Consider the following 10,508-nt stretch of genomic DNA (forward strand, 5'->3'; position numbering starts at 1 on the left):
ATTAAAATTGTTTTCTCGTTTAATAATCACTGTAAAATATATATGTTTACGTGTTTAATACATATATATATAGGGTGTTATATATAGGGTGTTATATATATATATATATATAGGGTGTTATAAAAGTCCCGGAAGAGCAGAATAACTTGAAAAATATGAGTTCTAGAAAAATGAGAAGTACTGGGTTTTTATGATTTTTTCCTGGCTATCTGACGGTGACCTTGGATTTGACCTTGACAATGACATTGAAGGTCATTTCAAGGTCAGGTCAATTTTTTTAAATGGGACCCCATACTTTTGACACCAGAAATTAAAAGAGCGGAAATTTTTACGTTTGGATATGACCTTGAACACTGCCAAATTTGACTTCTGAAGGTCACATAAAGGTCTAAGCCTGTTTTAGGCTGAAAACGCGAATATCTTCGAAAATGAACCTGCTAGGGAGCAATGTTACGCATAAGAATAAGAATGTAGAAGTCAACGAGGGACATTCAGCCATGATCTTGCCCTTATTCTCAAGGTCATGAGTTAAGATTATTATTAAGGACAAACCGGAATTTTTTAGGACAGATAATCCATACTTTTTTTTGACCTAAAAATGTCAAGATTGAAAAATTTTACGTTCGGATATGACGTTTTCAACCTTGACCTTGTTCTTAAGGTTATGGATCAGTCATATCAAGTCACACACAATCTGGCAGCTCTGGTCGTGGCATCGTAGTTCATGTGCACGGTTCTACAGAGGGTGCCTCGCGGCTCGCATTGGGCTCGGCTAAAAGCAGTACATGACACTTCTCCTTCTTTTCTCTGCTTTAAAAAAGTAGAGTGAGCAAGAATCGTGTACGTTATCGTCAGAACGTAGTGTGCACACATTTTCTCAGGGGCACGTCGGCAAAAGCGTCCCAGCGTAACCGGCCTGATGGCCGCTCTCAGGTTTCTCTCTGCTTATACTGTGGTTACGTATTTATATGCGTTAAAGTTGGTTCTGGTTGATGAGGCTCCAAGCGTGGCGATGACTGGCGTTGGAGTAGAACTGTTCTGCTCGGAGTCATTTATTGAACTATGAACTATGAACTAGCTCCGTAGCGGCATGGTGGTTCTGTATTGTGTACATGACGGAGTCTGGAGAGGCCGGACAAGACGTGCGCTTTAGGTAAAGTTACTCTACATACTCAAGTAACAGTATATTATTACTGTCGTTAGAATATTGGATTCCATAGATATACAACAAGAATGAAATATAATTTTCATTACAGCGTCTGCAAAACAAGCACATGAGATATGTAAAAGGCAAAATGTCACAGCAATTTTTTTTGTTACAGTTCTCACCATATATAGCCCGTGCCAGCAGTGATGCCAGAAACGCAATCCGGTAGCATAGCACAGCGCGTGAGGGGTAGCGCACACAACGAGCGACTCCGTGTCCGTGAACGTTTGGTGCTTCGGCCGGCGTCCGGCTTTAGCAAGAGCAGACGACGTCTCTTGTCTCTGTCTTCGCCGAGCGATACATATATGGTCTGTTCTTTGTAGCTGCACTGTTGAACTGGTACAATAAGTTAAAGTGAGACAAATATAGGTTTTCTCACTCTGGCTTATTGCACCAGTTCAGCAGTGCAGTTACAAAGAACAGAACAATAGCTAACTCCGCCGACCGCGGGAATCTCGTGCTATAGACTTCTTTTGTTATTTCGCCGCTCGTAGGCTTACCTCACGTATTTAGAAACATTATAAAATAATTCTTATGTCGTTCAGAGTATGCATTGTTAAAATTGTAGACATTATAGGAATATTGTATGAATAGTAGATAAATGAATTTTGCCTGAAATCGCCGAATTTTCGTGTATTTGAAAGTGTATTTGCTATATTTCGTGTATTTGCTATATTTCTGAGTACTGCATTCAAAAATACTGTGAAAAATGCCGGGCATTATTAATGTTATATAATTATGCAATCCGTCACACACAATAGTAATAATGCCCGGCACACTGCAGAATATCCGTAACGTACTCAGAAATACACCAAAAGCGTTTTGGAATAACGAATATTTTTAGATTTCGGTTAGCATCTGTTACTTTCTATTGAAATACACAGTGCTCGGGAATATTAACTTATTTAACAACCGCGATACAAGAACGGTAGTGCCTCCTAGCATAGTCTAGTGATTATATTGCTTGATTATATGGCCACATTTCTATATCCTGTTTTTCATACTGTCTCTTATTACATAAATCAAATATAAAATGCAATTTAAGGTGAATGCAATATAATTGCAATATAAATGCAATATAAATATTTATTCGTTACCTAAACGATATAAAGGAAATAAAGATATGAAGGATAGAAGGAACAGAAATAAGAAATAAAGAAATCCACTCTTGGCCAACATATGTCATTTTCGTAAAAACAATTTTGGTAGTTATTGAAACACTTACGTATTGTTTGTTCAAACAAAATTAAATATAAAATGAAATGAAATGATATTTGCTATATAAAAAATATTTCTTCTATTAATATACGTATTACTTTGCGTGTAACAACTACATGTAGTAAAAAGTAATAAAAAATGTAGTTTTCCACTAATAGTTCTACACTTATACTAATAGTCTATGTACATAATGTTGCTCAACGGAAACCGCGAGAAGGTGGTGGTCTTTTCCGTCAGAAAGAAATGTAAAACGTTAGTTTCTTTTAATATTGCATTAATTGTTATATGCATATAATCTTCTCATAATATAACATGTAGAAATAAAACATGTTATAATATAAAAAATATGTTGCAATATAACAAGGAATACAATATTAAAAAAAAAAAGATTTGCATTTTCGAAAGTTAGGATGAAGGATAGAAGAGAATAGAGAAAGGATAGGAAGACAGAAATAGAGAAAAGATAAGAAGACAGACTAGATAGAAATATAGAAAAAAAGGATAGAAAAAGAGTAAAAGGAACTACAAAAATAAAACATGGATAGAAGCGAAGACAGAAAAATCCCAGAAACACGGACTTTAAAGAGATATCCTAAAGAAAGTCTAAGATGTCCAGAGGACGTTCAACGTCCTGAGGACATCTTTAGAGTATTTTCAAGTCTCTTGGAAGTTATGTCGTCTCGGATATAAAGAATAGAACATAGAAAGACACGCAATGTATAGAGAGTTACGAGAGTTATGATATTAAGGTCATTTTATACGATGTATACTTTACGACAGAATTCGGAAAATATTGGATTTAGAAAACAATAACATACTTGGAATAATTATGATAAAAATAATAAAGATATATACATTTAATAATAATACACTTAAATAATAAATACATATAATAAATGTGTACACATTTAAAAATCATGTATTCCCACATAGCACCGCAATATTGCAGGAATATTACAGAAATGTTGCAGGAATATTACTAAAATATTGCATAAATATGACAACAATATTGCAGAAATATTTAATGTCCTAGGCATAAGTCTCGCAGAAATATTGCGGGAATATTGTTATGATGTTGTAGGAATATTGTCACAATATCACAGGACTATTGCCACAATATTGTTGAAATATCGCCACAATCTTGCAGGAATACCTATGAAATATAGCCACAATACTGCAGAAAAATTGCAAAATATTGCCGAAATATTACTGCAATCGTGCAGGAATGTTGCTACAATATTTCTTAAATGTTGCTGCAATATTGCAGGAATATTACTGAAATATTACATAAATATCACAGCAATATTGCAAAAATACTTAATGTCCTAGGCATAAATCTCGCAAAAATATCTCAAGCGTGGTCTACAATGGCAGTAAGCAGTAAGAAGTAAGCGTAAGCGGTAAGAAATAAACCAATCACAGTTGATTATGACAAGAATAATCAACTGTGGTTGGTCCATTTCTTACTGTTCACGCTTTCTTCTTATTGCTTACGGCCATTATAGACCACGCTTTAGAAACACTGCGTTAAATAAAAAAATGTTTTAGACAAAAGTTGTTTGACTTGAAGGGGGACATAAGACAGCGATAGCATTTTGTTAATAGATGGCGCCACTTTCAAGATATTCACTGACTATCAATTTTTATAAATGAAAATCCCAACTTTTTATTATATCTTCTTTTCCTAACAATTAATTTGAACAACTTTTGTCTGAAACTTTTTATTTGCTTAATATTTTTTGAGATATTTAAGGAAAACTTAGTAACTTTTCCAACATTTAATTTATGATATCTTGTTAACTATTCGAGATTTCTGTTTCCGGCGACGAAGGATTGCGTGCTGGGTGTGACAGGGCAGAGAGTGAGTGAGGATTGCGAAGGGAGGCAGTGAGGGTGGAGGAGTGGAGAGGTGCGAGGGGTGTGGTGGAGGAGTAGCAGGGAAAAGGGAGAATAGGGGTGGGGGAGGGGAAGGTGGAGGAAAAGTGATAGAGGGCTAAGGAAATGAGTGGGTAGATAAGGTTAGGAAACAGAGAGAGTGTGGAAGATAGAAAGAGGTAAGCGAGTGAAGGAGGTGGCATGGACTGATGGCGGAAAGGGGAACTAAAAGAAGGAAGCGGAGAACTTGAAGAAAAGGAAGGTAGTGATTGAGGAGGAGGGGAAGGGGGAGAGGATGGAGGAGGAAAGAAGAGGGAGGGTGGAGGAAGGGGAGGAACAGAGGGGGGAGGGTAGATGGAAAAAAGGATGGGAAGACCGACAAATGCGGAAAGGTTGAGAAGGGACAGTGCAAGTAGCATGGGAAGTATAGGAAACGGGATAGAGTTGATGTGGGAGGGGAAAAGGAAGACAAGAGAGGGAGGAGGAAAGAGTAGTGAAAAAGAATACAAAGGATACAGGAAGTTGACAGGAGGTGGAGGCAGAGGGGGAGAGGAGGAGAGGGATAAAGAAAGAGGAAGGGGAAGAAAAGAGGGAAGGATGGATAAAAGAAGGGGAGGTGAAAGTAATGGTATGGAAGTTAATGGAAGAAGTAAGAGGTTTCAAGGAGGAAGTGAAGAAGGAGGGAGAGAGGAGAGAAAGAGAGATTAGAGAATTAAGAGAGGAACTGAGAAAAGAGAGAGAAGATAGGAGGAAAGAGTGGGAAGAATGGAGGAGGAGGAGGGGGGAGCGGGAGGAAAAGATAAGGAAAATAGAGGAAAGGGTGAGGAGATTGGAGGAACGAAAAGGAGAAAGGGAAAAGGCAGGAGGAATAGGGGAGAAGGAGAGAGAAAAGATAAGAGAGTTGGATATAAGGATAAAAGGGGAAGGGAAGAGAAGAGAAGGAATGTAGTGATAAGGGGGGTGGAGATAGGGGAAAAAGGAGTTGAGAAGGGAGTGAAGGAGGTATGGCGGAAGTTGGAGCTAGAGGTGGAAATGAGAGAAGTGAAGAGGATAGGAAAGGAGGAGAAAAAAGGGGACGGGATGGTACTAGTAAAATTAGGAAGTGTAGAAGAGAAGAGGAAAGTGATGGAGGCAAAGAAGAAACTGAAAGAAAAAAAGGAAAGGATAGAAGATGATTTAACAGCAGAAGAGAGGAAGACAAAATGGAGGATAGAAAGAGAGGCAGAAGTAGAGAGAAGGAAGGGTAAGAAGGTACAGGTAGGGTATATGAGGATGTGGGTAAATGGGAGAATGCAGAAATGAGATGAAGTAAAGGAGAAGTGGTGGGAAAGGGTGGGAAACTAGGAGGGGGTGAGACAAAGGGAGAGGAAGGACGGAGGTGGGAGAGGAGAGGGGGAAGAGTGGGAAAAGTATATAAGGTGGCTTTCTGGAACGTGGCGGGGTTGGGAAATAAAGATGGGGATTTTTGGGAGGAACTAGAAGAATGGGATGTGATGATACTGTGTGAGACATGGATAGATGGGACGGGATGGGAAAGGATGAAAAGGAGGTTGCCAAAAGGGTACAGGTGGGAATGCCAGGAAGCGAGGAGAAGAAACAGGAAGGGAAGAGCGATGGGGAGAATGGTGGTAGGAGTAAGGGAGGGGATAGAGATGAGGAGAGAGGAAGAGGAAGAGGTGGAAGGAATAATAGTTAGGAAGGTGAGGAGGGAATGGTGGAGAGTAGTGGGGGTATATATAAATCGAGATATAGAAGAAAAGATGGAGAGGATGAAGAGATAGATGGAGGAGGGAGAGGGAGAAGGAAAGATGGTAATAGGGGGAGATTGGAACGTGAGAACAGGGAGGGAGGGAGGGGAAATAGTAGGAGGGGACGAAGAGGAGGGAGGAGAAGAAGGGAGTAGGAACTCAAAGGATAGAAAAGTATGTAAGAAGGAGAGAAGGTTATGCGAATTTTTAGGAGAGAGAGGATGGTCGATTCTAAATGGAAATGTAGGGGGGATGAGGAAGGGGAATGGGCATATGTAGAAGGAAGGGGGATATCAGTGATAGATTATGTGATTGGGAACATAGAGACGGTGGAAGGGGTAGAAAGGATGGAAGTGGGAGAGAGAGCGGAATCGGACCATCAGCCGGTAGTGGTATGGATAAAGAGAGGAAAAGGGGGGGTGGGAAAGGGAAGAGTGGGGGAGAGGGGGAGGAGAGGAGGAAAAAGTAGATGGACGAGGGAGGAAGTAGAAGGATTTGGAAAAAAATTCAGGAGAGAAGGGGGAAGAGAAGAGTGAGTGCAGGAGGAATGGAGGAATTTGGAGGGAGAGATAAAGGAGACGATGAGAGGACTGGGTAGAGGGAAAGAGAAAAAGAAAGGGGGGATGAAGAATGTAGGGAGGCGAAAAAGAAAGTGAGGGAGGAGTTAAGGGAATGGAGACGAAAGGGGGGAGAGGGACAGAGATATAAGGAAGTGAGACAAAGGTACAAGAGGATATGTGAGGAGAAGAAGAGGGAACAAAAAGAGAAATGGGAGAAGGAGATAGGGGAGATTAGGACAGAACAGCAGGTATGGAAGATGATAAATAGGGAAAGAAAGAGGAGGACGGGAGTGAATGAGGAGATAAAAATGGAAGAATGGGAGGAGTATTTCAGGAGAATATTGGGAGGAGCGAAGGGAAGGATAAGGAGGGATATAAATAGAGTAGGGGAGGAGGATGGGGAAGAAAGACTGGAGCAAGAGGAGATAGGGAGGGTGATAAAGAGATTAAAAGATGGGAAAGCGGTAGGAGGAGACGGAATTCCAAGTGAGGTGTGGAAGTACGGGGGGCAGGAGGTACAAAGATGGTTGGGGGAGATATGTGAAAGGGTGTGGAAGGGGGAGGGGTGGCCGGAGGAATGGAGATATATCATTCTGCAAAATTGTTATAATATTTCTGCGATATTGTAGATTGATATATCACATTGAAGTATCAGGTGTAGTAAAAAGAAATCCATTATTTTTGCATGAAATTGAAGGCTTTAATTATCATAGAATGATCCGATTTAGGTGAAATATGCGCCGTTTTGTTCGATAACTTGTTGCCATTTTGAAGGTAATTTCATTATGCCTCTCTCATAGAAGCCCTCGTCCCTATTGACAAAAAATTGAGATAGTCGATTTTCACAAGCCTCTCGAAGCGAATTTTTCATCAGCAAAATTGTTCGCCATGGACAGGAACAGATAGTAATCACTTGGTACCAGGTCTGGACTATAAGGTGGATGCATAAGAACCTCCCAACCAAGCTCCCGGAGCTTCTGGCGAGTTACTATCGATGTGTGTGTGGCCTGGCGTTGTCCTGATGGAACACAATTCCTCTCCTATTGGCCAAAGCTGGCCGCTTCTGGGCGATTGCTTCCTTCAGACGGTCCAATTATTGACAGTACAGTTCCGAGTTAAGAGTTTTGCCGTAGGGGAGCAGTTCATAGTAGATAATTCCCTGCCAATCCCACCAAACACACAGCAAAACCTTCCTGGCCGTCAATCCTGGCTTGGCCACCGTTTCCGCCGACTCACCGCGATTCGACCACGACCGTTTTCGCTTGACATTGTCGTGATCCACTTTTCATCACCAGTGACCAACCGCTTCAGAAATGGGTCGATTTTGTTGCGATTCAGCAGCGATTCGCAGATGGAAATTCGGTCCATGAGGTTTTTTTTCGTTAACTCGTGTGGCACCTATACATCGAGCTTCTTTTTGTATCCAGTCTTATTCAAATGGTTCCAAACGGTTTTTTGTGCAATCTTTAGCTCTTGGGCAAACGAAACAGTGCTTACATGACGGTCGGACTCGACAATGTCCATGATTTTATCGATATTTTCGACAATTGGCCTTCCAGTGCGTGGTGCATCTTTGACATCGAAATTACCGGAACGGAATTGACGAAACCAAAGTTGCGCGTGATTGGCTGTTACAATATCAGGACCATAAACACTATTCACATTTTCAGCCGCCTGGCTTGCGTTTTCGCCTTTATCGAAGAAAAACTATAAAATATAGCGTATTTTCTCTTTGCTAGTGTCCATCTTTGACGCGCGCTCAAACAAAACTGAGTCAACTAATCACAAAACTGTCAAAAAAGTTTTTTTAGTACGAAATCTCATCTTTCTAACGCCATCTAGTGGAACCCGATCGGACTTATACAACGCGAGATACAGATAACTAAATCCATCTATTGGAAAAATAATGGATTTCTTTTTACTACACCTGATATTACTGCGATATTCAGAAATATTACGTAGCGGTCTATCATGCTGGAATATAGCGGCAATATTCCTGTGATATTGCAATGAGATTTATCATCGCGCAATATTGTTGTAATATTGTCACTATGTTGCCATATGATAGTCACATTGTAACATTGCAGTAATATTCCAGTGATATTGTAATCTGATATATCACTCTGTAATATTGTGATAATATTGCTGGAATATTATATAATAATCTTGTAATTTTGTAATATTGCTACGATATTATAATATTGCTTCAATTTGCTGCAATATTGCAGTGCTGTGTGGGTTGTTAGCTACATTATACAATATGTTACATGAATAGATATATAACGCAAATTTACCGCGAACAATACATTGCGTAAAGTGACCTTTACACTAGTAGTATATTAAATTATTTTTGACTTTTTTGTAATATTGTAAACAAATATTGAATTTGTTATGTTCAAGACAGTATTGTTGTGGTTTGTTGTGAAGTCAAATTAAAATGAATATTTAACAAATAGTCCAGAAACTTTCACAATTCTGCGTTTGACATAAACATGATATTTGTTTAAAAACTCAGAAAGATCGAAAATAATTTAGTACTTCTAGTATTAAAAGGAAAAAAGCGCATATGCTTTTACCTAATATATTATAACTTTCTGGTGAGCGCGTATGTGAGCAATTTATCAGCTTATCAATTGTATAAAAGAAAGAAACGTATAGTAATGTGTGATGTCCGGCGAAGCAGTGTGGGAGCATTCCGCCTTTCGCCGCGTGCGCCCTGCCGGTGGTGTCCCCCAGGTGTTTTAGTGGGTGCGAGTCCCACATAACCACCGGACCTCCCACAAAGTCTGATGGTACTCATAAGGGGTTTCACCTGAGTTAATAAAAAAAAGTAATGTGTGATGTATGTACTAAAACATCTTCGTGCAATGTATAGTTTACATCTATATAGGACACGTTCGTTTTTGTAAGTAAAAAAGCACGCCAGAAAGTTTAAATGATATATATATATACAAGGTGTCCCATTTTAAAAGATCTACTTAAATATTTCAGAAACACTGCGTTAAATCGAAAAATGTTTAAGACAAAAGTTGTTTGGCTTGAAGGGGGACATGAAAATCAAAGTAAAATGAAAAGCAATAACAGTTTTTTCATAAATGGCACTACTTTCGAGATTTTCACTGATAATCAATTTTTTTTAAATAGAAATCCCAATTTTTTATTATATTATCTTTTTCTACCAATTAATTTTAACAACTTTTGTCTGAAACATTCTTTTATTTGCTTAATAAATTTTGAGATATTTAAGGAAAACTTGGTAACTTTTTCAACATTTATCTTACGATATCTTGCTAACTATACGTCGAAAGAAAAAATAGTATTAGTCTTTTTTATTTTATTTACTATCAAGAATATATTACTATAATAGTGTCTTAACTTTTGTTAACTTACCGACCTTAGGAAATTTTAAAATTATTAAATTATTAAAAAATTATTAAAATCTAATACAATATTTTTTCTTTCGACGAATAGTTAGCGAGATATTGTAAGTTAAATGTTGAAAAAGTTACCAAGTTTTCTTTAAATATCTCAAAATATACTAAGCAAATAAAAACAATATTTCAGACAAAAGTTGTTTAAATTAATTAGTAGAAAAAGTCGATGTAATAAAAAATTGAGGTTTCCATTAAAAAAATAACTTTGGCCTTCAAATTACCTTGAAACTTGACCTCAAGGTCAAGATCAAGGTCACTGATGTATGTTTCTCATTCAGCCCTAAAACTTTTGTCTGAAACATTTTTTCGTCGACCTCGAAGATTTCGAGATTTTTTAACGCGAAAGTTAAAATGGGACACCCTGTATACAGGGTGCACGATTTATCTGAAGACATTGAAATATCTCGAGAACTATGCATTGGATAAAAAAAAGTGGTTAATGAAAGTTGTTAGTCTCGAAGGGGGA

This window comes from Harpegnathos saltator, unplaced genomic scaffold, assembly GCF_003227715.2.
Source record: "Harpegnathos saltator strain DR-91 unplaced genomic scaffold, Hsal_v8.6 scaffold111, whole genome shotgun sequence".
NCBI classification, from domain to species: Eukaryota; Metazoa; Arthropoda; class Insecta; order Hymenoptera; family Formicidae; genus Harpegnathos; species Harpegnathos saltator.